This window comes from Bidens hawaiensis, unplaced genomic scaffold (assembly GCF_021521415.1).
Source record: "Bidens hawaiensis isolate Kalapana, Puna unplaced genomic scaffold, B.hawaiensis_p1.1 tig00041723_1, whole genome shotgun sequence".
Taxonomy (NCBI): domain Eukaryota; kingdom Viridiplantae; phylum Streptophyta; class Magnoliopsida; order Asterales; family Asteraceae; genus Bidens; species Bidens hawaiensis.
The window spans coordinates 2,382-16,938 of record NW_027497390.1 but is presented as its reverse complement, the minus strand read 5'-3'; the positions used below and the strand labels follow the sequence as shown (position 1 = coordinate 16,938).

At 33.4% G+C, this 14,557-nt stretch overlaps 1 pseudogene; it reads left to right on the top strand.

The window, feature by feature from the left end:
- Nucleotides 1-3,379: 3,379 nt before the first annotated feature.
- LOC143593148 (putative disease resistance protein At4g19050) lies at nt 3,380-13,990 on the top strand (annotated as a pseudogene).
- Nucleotides 13,991-14,557: the final 567 nt, after the last annotated feature.

Sequence of the window (14,557 nt, the reverse complement as noted above, 5' to 3'; positions counted from 1 at the left end):
ACCACCGGTAGATCCTTCTACAGTCCAGGCGGCTCCTACGCCATCTTCACAGGCAAAGACGCCAGCAGAGCCCTAGCCAAGATGAGCAAGGACGAAGAGGATGTTATTGGATTGCTCGATGGACTCACGGAGAAGGAGATTGGTGTTCTCGATGACTGGGAGAAGAAGTTCGAAGCTAAGTATCCAGTTGTTGGATCGATTGCTGCTTCTGGTTAATTAATCAGGTTTACTATTATTATTATTATTGTTATTATTATTATATGTGGTTGTTAATGTTATTAATAATTGATTGTATAAATCGAATGGTTAATTGTTTGGAAGTCGTGTGTTTGATTTGGGGACTAGTTGGATCTTTAATTGTAATAAATTAGGGGGAATTTGGATTTGTGTCTTAGGGTTTGATTAGGTTGAAAACAAGGTAGAAGAAAGGAGAGAGAGAGAGAGTATGTTTTGTATATTTTTTATCATGGCTCAAACTTTAAATAATCTACACAAATAGTCCCTTAACGACTAGAAAGACGAATTTACCCTCGTGTGCAAGGCACATGACCAGATTTAACAAAAAAAAATTTAACTGGGTTAGTGCCAAAGGACGTGACATGAAAGGAATTTGAAACATGATATATGTCTTTTGCTATTTCTTTCATTAAAAGACGTCTAATGAAAATCGGGCCAAACGTAAATGACGTCTTTTGCCATTTTGTCTTTTATTATGGATTTAATTCTGTTTTGTAAATTTGTATTTTATGTTTTGTGTATCATTCGGGACGAATGATTTAGCCATCATGTCTAGCTAAATCAGTCTTGATTTCAAGTCTCGACACTTATATGAAACAATTATCTGATCCAATGTTTGTATGTTTTGTTAGTGTGTTTTCTTGATTTTAAATCCAATTATTAGTTTATTTGATTTTACAACTAAAAGATCATATCATAGTTATTAATAATTGTAAACCAAATCAACAAGAAATTTTCGTCTTTGGTAAAACAAAATTGAATTAACTGGACCCACCACTACAACAAATCGATTAGGTTTTTGACGGTTGGACCGGTTCTTTTTGTTTTTATTATTATTTATTTTTTTTATAACAAGGAATTGTGCCGACCATTAGATCTTCGATAATTTAGTAAATGGTAAGTTTAATAAAAAAAAAATCACATTTCACCTCTAGCATATTAAAGGATTTTTGAAAAAAAGAAGTGATTAAAATTTAATCACAAGAAATTGGTTAAACGAATAACATATATTTTAATTAAAAATACTTATACTCTTTATGGGTTAAGTTATTTTACAAAGGGGTACAAAATTGAGAAGGATAAGAATGATTTATAGCTACACAATAAAAACCCTTCAAATTTTTTTTTAAATAAAATAAAAACTCATAACTCAAAATATAATAAAAAACAAAAAAAGTAAAAACATAAAAAATTTTCCACCGTCTTCCTTTTTCTTAAAAAATAAATAAATAAATAAGAAAAAACCACACACAATGTTGAGGGAAAAAGATCATTGTGTATTTTTGTTTATCATTGTGTTTTGCGTTTATTTTCGTCGTTGGTTGTGTCTTTTTTCTTGATATTGTGTTCTATTATTCAATATTGTGTTATATTTTGTTCGGCATTATGTTATATTTTACGATTTATTGTGTCTTTTTTAGTTAGAATTGTGTCTTTTGTTCATTTTTGTCATTGTGTCTTTTGTCTCTGCAGTGTGCCTTTTCGGCGTTTTTTTTTCGGAACGAGAATGACGAGGGAAACATTTTTGTTTTTTTTAATTTTTTCGTTTTTTATTTATATTTTGAGTTATGATTTTTTTAATTAATTTTTGAGAATTTTTTTAAAGGATTTTTTGTATGATCATAAATCCTTCTCACACTTCTCATTTTTGTCCCTTTATATTTTAACCTTTCCATACGCTTTATATGTGTTTCTCATTTTTGTCCCTTTATATTTTAACCTTTCCGTACGCTTTATATGTGTTTGATTAACGTGAATATTTATTTTTTCACTAAATTATATAGATTAAATTTCTTCTTTTAATATTTTGGTTTTTTGGTTTTGGCGGATGGTTTCTACCTGTAAAACGTAAAACCTGATTTTCCAAATCGTAAACAATAAACATAATCATTCACTACTAACCGAGCTGATTTAACTCGGTTTATACGGCCCGGGCGGTTTAAACGGTATTTAACGAGTCCAAACCCTCACACTCATTGTATGTAATACAACCCTTTATGCATTTGTTACAACTAAAAACCGTTTTCTAGTATTGTTCAAAACTTACAAATACAAGTTATTCCTTACTTCCTACAATCATTCATTCGTTTTACAAAGTACAAGTGAACCCCACACAAGGTACATCAACTACTCCACAACATACAACTTCCAAGCAAATACGAAATATATGCAGCATTGTTAATTTACTGGCATCCCAAGTTATCCCTAAGCTTTTCCACAAAGGGAAAAAGCTACAACATATGATTCACGATTTTTTTTTATCAACGAACAACGTACCAAGTCCAGTTATCAAGGGTAATCTAATCGCAAAAGCCGACCTCATATGCCCGTAATCGCAGCCAGCGTTGGGCACCATCCACTGTTCCAATAAAACCTGTCACCGAAAGGCCTGCTACGGTAAAACCCGGTTGGGGTCGGATTTAAACTTATAATTCACGTTGTAAACTAATTATTCATTTGGTTCTGTTACTTTTTCTTTGCAAGCAAAGAAGTTATTTCCCCACACTTGTATACTCTTCACAAAAGCTTGTCTCCTGGTCACTTTGGCATCATAACATTGCCCTATAAATACTCCCCAAACTGCATTTTCTTTGTACACTCACAGCTTAAACCATCTAAAGCCAAACTGTGAAATCAAAGGTATTTTCTAATAAGCTCTTATAATGTTACTAAAGTTTCATCTAGAATATAATTTCTTAGTTTTCAATAGTTTGATTTTATTTTTTGGTCACATTTATGGGCGGAACTAGAGAGTGATCTGGGGACGGTTGTTTTCTTAGTTTGATTTTATTTTTTGATTTTAGTTTAACTCACAAGCTAATGAACGTAAAAACAAATTAATCATATTCTTTCCTCACTTAAAAATCTACAGTTTCGTTAACAATTACATTTTAAGTGTAAATACAAAGATTTTGTTTTCTTTATTTTAAATATTGCAAAGGTACCTTCTTAGCGGGGTCAAGGGCAAAGTGCATGACCGTCCATTGGCCCATACTTTCGAGGGGGCCAAAGCTTTTTGAATTTATGTATATGCACACACATTTTTTTGATAAAAGACTATAATTAGTTTTAAAGCCAAATTTGTTTGTCAAATCCATTAAATATTGATTTAGGGACCCATTTGTTTTTTACTTGTAGCCTATGAATTCTATGAAATATGTATACAAGCTTTTGACTCGATATTCTGCAATTTGTAGCTTTGTATTTTGGAGACTCAAGAATGGCCGAATCAAAAACCACGAAACCTCAGGTTATTTCACTTTTAAATTCTTACAAATGTCACCGATGTCTCATATAGTCGTGTCAAGGTGACTATACATTAGTTGTAGTCTTAGCTGTCAGGACTTAGGAGCACATGTGATATATTATCCAAACAATTATCGATAACAAGATCATGTTACACAAAGTGAGCTTTTAGATAGAAACTACATTTTATTGGCAAACCCATTTAATACATTTCTTAATACATTAAGTTTCACTATTTATATTAATAATTAGTAAATTTCACCCGTGCATTGTCGTGAAGAAGTAGTCTAAGCTTTCATCAACAAAATAATAATTAACAGAACTATTGCAATTTCAAAAGGATTACCAAAAAGAAAATATTCAGTAAACATAAGCATTAAATTTAAAAAAATTGTTTTCATCGGTGTAGATAGTCAAAGTGCATAACTATATTCAGCTGATACAAGAATATCATTATTGTGAATACAATTCTGAGATTGGTATCGTATCAAAAAACCAAAACCGAAAATAAGTAAAAACATAAATCAAAATGGTACTGATGGCAGTACAACACCGGTACGTGCTACCATAGCGCAGAAATATCGAAAAGTACTGAAACCGAGTCTTAACGAACGCAAAAATCATATAAATCAATAAAGTTAGCAGAATGTTTTTTCGGTAAGTATTGATGCAATACCAATACTACGTAAAAAATGTCGATCCTTAGTTTTTTGTACCAAAAAGTACTTTTACTTAGTACAAATTCGTTTTCAATAAATTTTATATTGTAATGCGGAGAAACTATACATAGTTGAGCATTTAAAATTTTTTAAAAACTTATCGAAGAAAATTATTTTAGAAAAATAAAATTAAATGATAACTAAATACGTCAAAATATACAATGTTTATAGTTAAATGGTAAAATTGAAAGTTTTGAGAACACAAAAATAATTTAGGAAGGATCGTATTATATATATATATAACTATACTACCATATTCTTTCGTAAATTTATGCAAATCCTTAATTTTTAATTGGGTTGCTACCTGCTACTCGTGTCGTGTCGTGTGTTGGAGGGTCAATTCTGACATAGACAAAAAAATATTACATTTATTTGAAAATTATATCACACGTATGAACCAAATATGATGCGCTTATTCATGAGTTTACAAGAACATAACCAAGTTTACCAAAAAACTTAACATATTTTTACATATTAATATTTCTAATTCTAAAGTAACGTGTTATTTTTATTTTTTTTGAAACAATCCCCAATCACTTAAGTTGTTATAAAATACACATTTTAGAACTCTAACATGATAAATTAATGAGTTAAACGGCTTACCTACGTGCCTAGTCGACGAACAAAACTCGTTAAACTAAATGTGCTCACAGTTTGGTAGAAAACTAACCCTCTCTTGTATGAATGAAGTATTGAACTTAAATAAGAAATTTTGTATTAAGATCCTGTCGGAATTTGTTATCCTAAGGGCGCGTTCGTTTCACAGAATTCGTGAGAATTCAAAGGAATTGGAATTAAAATCCCATGACATGACGTGTTCGTTTCGTTTGAATCTTAATTTCCTTTTGATGCGTTCGGTTGTCAAGGAATTGGAATTGGAATTCAATTCCTTTAAATGATGGGATTCTAAATCCTTCTAAAATGTGGAGGATTTCAAGTGAATTCGTTGGAATCTTTTCTCGAGTTTTTCTTTTTTTTTTCTTTTTTTTTAACGAGAACAACAAATAAAATACTTTGGTTTTTTTTACTTTTTTTGTTTCGATTTATATTTTGAGTTATAATTTTATTATTATTATTTTTGAATATTTTTTTGAGGGGTTTTTTTATCTTAATAGAAAACCCTTAAAAAAATCATAAAAAAATCATAACATAAAATATAAATAAAAAATAAAAAAACTAAAATGTTTCTGCCGTTATTCTCGTAAAAAAAAAATCTCAATTCCAATTCCTTTGTCAAACGAACACACCAAGAATGGAATTGGATTTCGATTTCTTCAAATTCCAATTCCTATTGGAATGGTCAGATTCCAAATCCTATTCCCTCCGATTCCAAATCCTATGCAAATTCCAATTCCAATTCTATTCCGTGAAACGAACACGCCCTAAGGAAATTCCGTGGGATATGGATTTGAAGGAAAGAGTTATACTTTTCTTTTCTAGGACTTGTTTTTTTTTTAATCTAAAAATACTTGAATTTTAAACAAAGATTTTTTTAAATAAAATAATCTAAAAGCATTTATTTCATTTTTATCCGCTAGGTTTTAAATCATTTTAAAAAAATATGGGTCGTAAAAATTATCAAAAGTCATTGGGCATAAAACCAGTTTGTCTATTTAAATCGGTATTTGATCTAGATTGTCGTGGTCTAAGCAAAAATAAGAATAACTCGGTGTCCTAATCACCTTAAACTAGTTAGGGTAAGTAAAATCGAACCACGAAGAGTATGCGTGTCAGTGTAAAGTGCAACTGATTCCTAACATTATGAAATGACAATTTGAAGTGTTGATCACACTAGCAATTTTGTAAGTTTTAAATAAATGATCACTTAACAAGTTATAAACAGTTCAATTAAAAGGCTAATCACACTCGAGGTTCAAGCATGCAACTAACAACAATCTCATGTCATTGAACAACAATTTATCAACAAATGAATCCGGTTAACCGAATAATCAAATATTAGGCATCAACAAATGTAAGCACACAACAGTCACCGGCGAAACTTACTTAGGGCCGGGGGGCCAAGCCCCCCCCCCCCCCGGTTTTTTCGCCTAGTGGTGTAAATTTACCCGTTTTCATCTGAATTTTTTATGCACAGTATAAATTTAGGCGTTTTCGGCCGAAAATTTGAGTCCCCCCCATCGTTTGTGAATTTTTGTATACATTTTGAGTCCTTCCCCCTCGTGTCTTAGTCCAAGCTTTGCCACTGACGACAGTGGTAACCAAAGGTTACTTGCCAGCGTGACTCAATTAAGGAAAAATGTGTGCTTTATCACACTCACACTAATCAGTAAAACCCTATGAGACACGTATCATAACAATTGACATACTAATTGTTCTGATTGAAATAAACTCAAACGGACCGATGCTCAACAATACCAAACATCAATGCTCATAGATCATTAAATCAATAATTATAAATAGTTAAGTTCTAAAACATGAGAAATATTGAAAGGTTACTCTACATCTCGGGAATGATTCGAGGAGACTAGTCACTCATCTTCATCAATATATCTTCAATTCTGGTGATAAATGCCATTAGGAATGATTTCTCGGTGATTGGAAGGGTTAGAAATCACCTTTAGGCTCCCAAAACTATTGGAGAGCGTGATAGATGAATAGAGGTCATCAAATGAAAGTTAAAAACAAAACCCTAATTTCCCGTTTTTACAAATGGTCGAGTATCGCACTGGCAAAAGTCAACAATAAACAAATTGCCTAACACCACTGTTTCAACGTGTCCTCATTATTTGCTCCCTCAAAAGAATCCCATAAACTGGTCTATCTCGTATCGCGACGGACTCTTTTCAACTCGTTCACGTAGCACAACGGGACTCTTAAGCATCAATTTTTCCGTCTTCATCGTTTGGCGCACCGATCATCCGGACCTTCATCCCGTGCTTGTACAAGTCCAATTTATCCACATTAGCAACCTGTGACCTGTAACATAATAAACACATATGAAGTACCATTGTTCGTACAGTCAACTAAAACTGTACAATTAACATACTAATATATGAACAAAATACCCGACCATCAATATTTAAAAAAAAAAACAGCTGTTCGAATCTCTAGCAAACCGCCCTAAAATGTCGGGCTAGATGTAATGGGTGTCTGTCCGGAATCCAGTGTAACTGGTTTAATCGGACGGTTCGTATTGGTTTTAAAGCATTGGTCTATACTAATTAAATTCGTGTCGGTTCACCACCACAATACTCGTGGTTTGTTTTCTTTATGTTCACCATGAGTTTTTTTTTTTGTATTAAATATGTTAGTTTTATGGTTATTTTTAAATATGTTAATTTATTGTATTTGGGCGTGTACTAATTTATTTTATGGGTTACTTTCGACGCTGATGGGTTATCAGTTGGTAGAACCCCTGCGATATGGCTGTACGTTTACTATTTTGGGTTTATTGTTGTTACCATTATGAACCTAACTAATGCCGACCAAATTCGCATCGTCACACCACCGCAACACGTCAGGGTTTTGCTATCTCGTTGATTTTAATATAGGGGATTAAAATAAACTTGGGTTCTCAAAGTTACTTATCGGAGTTAAAGAACCAAATCAAAATTCACTAACTATTCAATTGATTTGTGGCTAGCCTTTTAAGTATTCGCATCCAATCCTTCATTTATAATCCTATAATTTAACTTTTAAAAGTTTCATACATCTCATTTTTTATAGTTATCTCAGTTCGATTAATTAATATTTCTTTATTTTATATTTATTATATATATATATATATATATATTATTTCTTTCACTAACAACCACTTATAAAGAAAATAAAAAAAATAGGCATGTGAATGCTATTGAGGATGGGGACAGGGTAGAATGTAAAGATATTTTTTGGTATTTTCTCTAATTTAAAAATATGATTTGAGAGATTAAATGTGAATGCTCTTGTATCTTTATCGTTGCTATTTTTCCTATTTTTCTTTTCTACTTTTCAAACTCCTAAGATTTTCATCTTCTTACTCTTGGCATTAAAGAAAACGCCTAAACTATTGAGCTAAGTTTTGAATTGGCCACTGTCGTTTGACCATAGTGACACAAATGGTTAAAGATTTTAGTTTTAGACTGAACTAATTAAAATTACCAAAACACATGAAGTGAAACCGAGGTTAACTCTTTTATGTGTGTTAGCTAAATTTAAGTGAGGTCTTTTTCCCCCTTTTAGCACCCACTTAATCCACCCGTGCATCTTTCAAACGAGAAAATTTTAAAGGCGTTTCAGAATTTAAATGTGTACATGCATCTTCAATACGAGAAAGTCATACATAGGATTCGTAAGATACAAAAATTTTGAGGCATTTCAGGTTTGTGTATTATAGTTTGTTATTTGTTTTTTCGAACCAACACAAAGTGGAATTTGATATGAACCAAATATGACACAAAGTGCAAAATTAAATACGAACTCAAACACAAAACAAACTAGAATTTGATATGAATCCAATCACGAAATGAACCTGAAAATCATCTCATTATGATAAATTAATCTCTAGCTGACACAAATTTTGGTGGTTCACCAAGAAACAAATTTGTTAAAATACACAACACATACTTTTCTTTTAATTTTTAAAATTTGGTAAAATACCAAACACTTTTAAGCAATGACATCAAATCACAAATTTTATGAACATAAAAAGTTAAACAAAGCCATGCCATTTTTCTTAAGTTAAACCGAACTCAAACTGTAACTTATTTACACTTTTTATATGAAGAGTTCAAGTTACCTGCGTCAAAAGCACATTTATTATTGAATGCCAAAAATGATATGTATTCCAATTTCCATACCATTTTGCACATGGTTTAGAAATCTGGACCGGGAACTGTCTGTCCATTATGCCGATTCGGTTGCGGTTGAACCCGTAACCGGGGTCAATGGTTTGACCAGATACTCAGTTAGCGATAATTGTCTCTTCTACTTGATCCTTTCTTTATTCGCTTCTTACCTATTCTACTTTTTTTTTCCGACTTTGCTTTCATTTTAGTTTTTATGCAGCATTCACAGCTTCCTCATAACTTCTCTATTTCCACATACCTTTTCTTAATTAACTGTATTTTATTTTCTTTATTACATCTTAAAACTATTTCAACTTTTTATGTTTTCTATCTATGATATAAATTTGTAATTTCCCAATTGTTATACAATTTTTTTGGTATACTATATTATCAAAGGTTTTGTTATTTTATTAAATTTGTATATACTTATATTTATTTTTATAGTTTTAATATTTTTAAAACATTAAATTAGTTATTGTGTCCTCCGTTTTCAAATCGAATTGACCTATCTAACTTATTCAACCAACAAACCATTTATAACTAATTATAAGCAACCGGTTCAATAACTGGCCTTTTTAAAAAACATTGATTTTGCTAGTTACAACATCCCCTCTAAGCCATTTTTCGGGTTTGGCTTTTCACCCTTTTTAGCCTCGTCCATTTTTTTCACATGTTCCTTTTTTACTTATTGGTTAGCTCTTGGTTTTGGTTATCTTTTGGGTGCCGGTTTAAGTCAAGAGCGCATAGGATAGTGCATAGTGGTGAACCCATATATTTTTTGGTATAAAATGTAAATACATAGAGAAATTATTGGTTGAAAATGAAAAATGTGGTGAAGATATGGGTAATGTATTTTCGTGTTTTTGAATTTACTTACCGGGTGGATTTTGAAGTTAATGAACGTATGTATTTTCCGCGACACTGAGTAGACACGATTTTAGGTATTTTGGTCTTTTTAATGTAGATGGTTTCATGGAACATCATGATTTTAATCAAATTCATGTGTTAATTTAAATTCTCAGATGGCGGAAATATATGAAAGCCTAAAGAAACATGAGAAACTGAATCTTTATGGGTTTCCTGGAGTCGGGAAAACACAAATGGCAAAGAAAATAAGTAAGCGTGCCATTAAAGATGGAGTGTTTGATTTCACACTCTGGGTGTTTATGTGCAGGGAGTATACACAAGACTCCCTCTGCATGAGTATTGGTCGACAATTATTCTTAATTCGAGCGAACGAGGAGTGGGAGGTTGAGGAGGAAAACATTTATGTACAAGATGACTATGATGAGGGGGTCAACATGAAAAAGTTGACTGAAGACATACAGAAGAAAATTAATGGACACGAAACTCTTGTTATTATTGATGGTCTTCCGATCGCAAAACCAAAAACCGAAACCGAAACCGAAACAAAGTTTTGGTCATTGTGGAAGCAAATGTTTCTTTCTCATTTAATGTTGAAAACTCTTTTAATCTCTGATAACAAGAGAGAAGATGACGGTTATTCTGGTGAAAATACGTTGAGATTAAAGCTTTGTCTAGAGAGGCTTCCTGCAAGATATTGAAAGAAAATCTTGAACCTCAACCAAGCAAAAAGGTCGAAAGTTTAGGCATGGAGTTCATTGATAAGTTTAAGGTTGATTTGCCAGCTAAAACTGTTATCTTGATAGCAAAAGTTTTTGAATTACTTTTGCTCAGATGCATCTGGGGTGTCATTCATAGAGAAAGAGTTGTTAGAAGCAAGTCAAGCAACTGAACCTTACAATTTAAGCAAGTTATTATGCAAAATGCATGATGTGTTACCGATCGGTGTTTTGAAAGATTTAAGGTGGTGTGGGCCCCATTTCTATCGTGATTCTGATATGTTCATTACAGTGAGTTGATAACTTACTGGATTTTGGAAGGATACCTCGGTGTTGGTCGCATGACAACGTTGTACCAAAAGGGTCATAATGTTGTGATGCAGCTTATTGATTGTGGGGTGCTTAAACTGCAAGAGGGTGGTTATGTTTTCATGGATCATTCACTTATTGATGTCCGTGATTTGTACCAGTCCGAGTCCGTTGACCAAAACCCCAATCTTGGTTTCGCGACAGTGATTACTTCCGAGGAAGAGGGATTTGGGAGCATCACACATAATAATGGAAAGTTGAAAACAAAACGACGGAAGAAAGTGGATGCATCAGATGATAAATCATCAGGAAAGATGATAAATCATCCGATAAGGATCGTGCAACTTTATTGCTGGATGGAACAAGTTTTCGTGAGTCGGAAATCACCCATTTCATTAAATCTGAGGAGAATTTGAAAGTTTTTGGTTTGTTTTATCCAACGATCACTAAATTACCACACGAGTTGGAAGAAAGGGAAAGGCTTCGTGTTTTAGTGCTTAGAGGATGTGAGTATTTGCAGGAGGCAAAGGTCAGCTTAAAAGCTTTGGAGTTCTTGAAATATCCGGAGGCCTAACGCTTAGACGGTTGAACTCCGGCTTCTTTAAAAACATGTTTCAACTCAAAAGTCTCCATCTCTCGGGTCTGCAAATCGCATCGTTACCTCAGGCCATTTACAATCTTCAAAACATACAATGGCTGATAGTTAAAGATTGTCCTCGGTTAAAGAAGCTCGAGAGCATTTCAAAGCTTGGAAAACTCATTGTTGTTGATCTCTCAGGTAACATCTCCACTGGAAACTCTTGATAAAAACTTCCTGAAGTTTGAAAAACTTCAAACCCTTAATCTTTCCAGAACCCGCGTTCCAACAACCCCTTTGTTAAAAAACAGAAAGAACTCGCTCACTTATTCTGCGGGGATGTCCGGATTTAGTTCGACTACGAGGCTTGAGATCATTGTCAAGTCTCCAAACCATTGATCTGTCGGGTTCTAAGCATTTTGAAGAGTTTCATGATTCGTCTTTAGAAAGCCTGACTTCCCTGATAACCTTGACCTGTCCAAAACCGAATTGATCGATTGCCATCCAATATTTCAAAACCTCGGTATGTTTACCTCAAAAGTTGCCTTGAGTTACAACGACTTCCATTTATTACATCCTTTGAAAAACTTGAGGTTCTTGATCTTTCCGGTTCAACGAAACTTGTTGACATCGACCCGAGATTCTTTGATGATATGATTTGTGTTCAAGTTCTTAATCTTTCAAAAACTGCCATTTCACAAATCCCATCTCTCTCAAAACTTTCGAACTTCGTGAATTGGTCCTATCACAATGTCGTGCACTAAAAGCTTTGCCATCTCTAGAATCCGCTTCCAAGTTAGAGATTCTTGATACTTCAAAGTGCATTGATTTACAGAGATACAAAGTAAATCTTTTGCAGCAATGTCACGTCTTCAAAAGATTGACTTTTCAGAAACAAAGATCCAGTCTTTCCCGTCTCTTCCTAATCCATGTAATCTCAGTCGGCTTTTACTAACGAATTGTATTGACTTGCAAGATCTTGTACTAGATGTACAGTTTTTTGTGCCTTAACGAGCTAAATCTTTCGGGTGTCAAGTCACTGAAACCAATGGAGCTGAATTCGTAAAGGATACAAGCACCCTTAGAATCCTTGATCTTTCTGACACATCTATCAAAGAGTTACCATCCATGTCAAAACTCGACAACCTAACTCATCTTCTCTCGCGGGTTGTAAGTTATCATCAGATCCTAACTTGATAATCCATCGATTAAGATTCAAGTCTTGGATCTTTCACGGTCATCTATGATCAATAGCTTACCAAACTTCAACTACAAAGTATTCAAAAGCTCATGGCCAAAGATTGTTCAATAAAGGAAATACCAGACGAAATTATCCGTGCATCCACTCATCTTGAATACATCGAGTTTCCAAATATCAATAACGAAAGTTCAACGAAAGAGGTCAATCCAGATCAGTGGAACATTTGCAAGCTGTCTGACAACGACAAATCTCCGGTATTCCTTAATGCCACTCAGTTTTTGGAGAAAAACCCTTTGACAAATGGACCGTACCATCTATGTGCAGTTCCCAAAACGGTGGAAGGTGATCAAGCGTACAACACATATCCTCAAAAATATGATCTCGTCTTCCGAGATGTCTACTTTCAATCTCGCTCGTTCGCTAAATATAAGAAAAGCATGTCATTGCAGATTCGTGGATTCGAGCATTTCCCAAAGGATATCGAGAATATCATCAAAGATATTGACTTGGTATTTCTGGTTGATTGTAAACTCAATGCATTGCCATATGGTTTCGATAACTCAACGCCCCTTAAGTTAAAGGGTTGTTGGATCGAAAGGTGTAATGAAATGGTCACCATTTTTCACCAGAAAGAAAACGATGATATCGGGTTCAATATTCCTTTGGAGGATTTGGGAATTTGTAATAACAAGAGTTTAGAGAGTATATATGGCGGAAACAAGGCCTCTGGAACCTTTGATTATCTTAAGAGTTTTGTATATTGACAATTGTACAAAACTAACAACGGTGTTTTCTATCATCATGGCTGCCAAAGAATCTTGAAGTTCTTGAAATCAAATATTGTGACAAGATGGTTGAATTAGGAGGTTTGCTGCCCGCATCTTTACGAATTCTCAAGATCTGGGAGTGTCCGAAACTGAAGCTACCTGAGGACAAATTTGAGATTCCTAAAGATTTGAAGACGTTATGGATATCTGGTGCGACTAGTTTGAAGAATTTTGTTACCGGAAATAACGAGGTCGATTAATCTTGAGAACCTAAAAGTGGAAAGCTGCCCAGTGCTTGAATATGTTGTGACTTCAAGTTCATTGTTCGCAAACATCCAGGTCATCGAGATTAGGTCCTGTGAGAAGATTAAGACTTTGTGTACGGATACAACCAACAAAAAGCATTGGCTAAACTTGAAGAAACTGCATCTTGAAGACCTACCAAAGCTCAAACAATATGGTGCAGATTTTCCATCATCAGCACCTCACAAGTTTATTATGGAATGTCCGACTTGGAACATGTTTTTATCGTGTAGATGGAGATCGACACACATCATGGAGTGAGGTATTTATTCAATGGTTATGCTAAACTTATTTCTTATTTCTTATTTTTTTTTACTAATCACTCCCTCTTTCAAGTTATCAAATGAGCAAAATTAATATCCTATTCTTTATGCTAAAATAACAAGAGAAACATTAGATTTTATGTTTCTGCGTGGAGTGCTAAAAAAATTTAAGGCTTGGAGTAGTTTACCCAATCGATCCCTAATATAGCCTGTGATAAACAATTTTTAGTTATCATGCCATTCTATATATTTTGTTAAGGAAAATATGTTGGTTAGTGCTTTGAATCATAGAAAGTTTGTTCCTTGATGTTAGTCATTAGATATCTGACACCTTTGGTTTTTGATGATTTAATTACCTGTTTTTCTTTATACAGTTACCGGAGAAGATATAAATAAAATATGGGTTTTCATCTATGTACCCGAAATAAAAAGGTTTGACCCCAAGACGCTGAACATACATATGGCACTGTATATGGGATCTCATCAACTGTTGGTTCTTATTCACAAACATTTGTGTGGTTTATAATTTTGCATTTACCATGTATTGCTTGATATGCTAGTATTT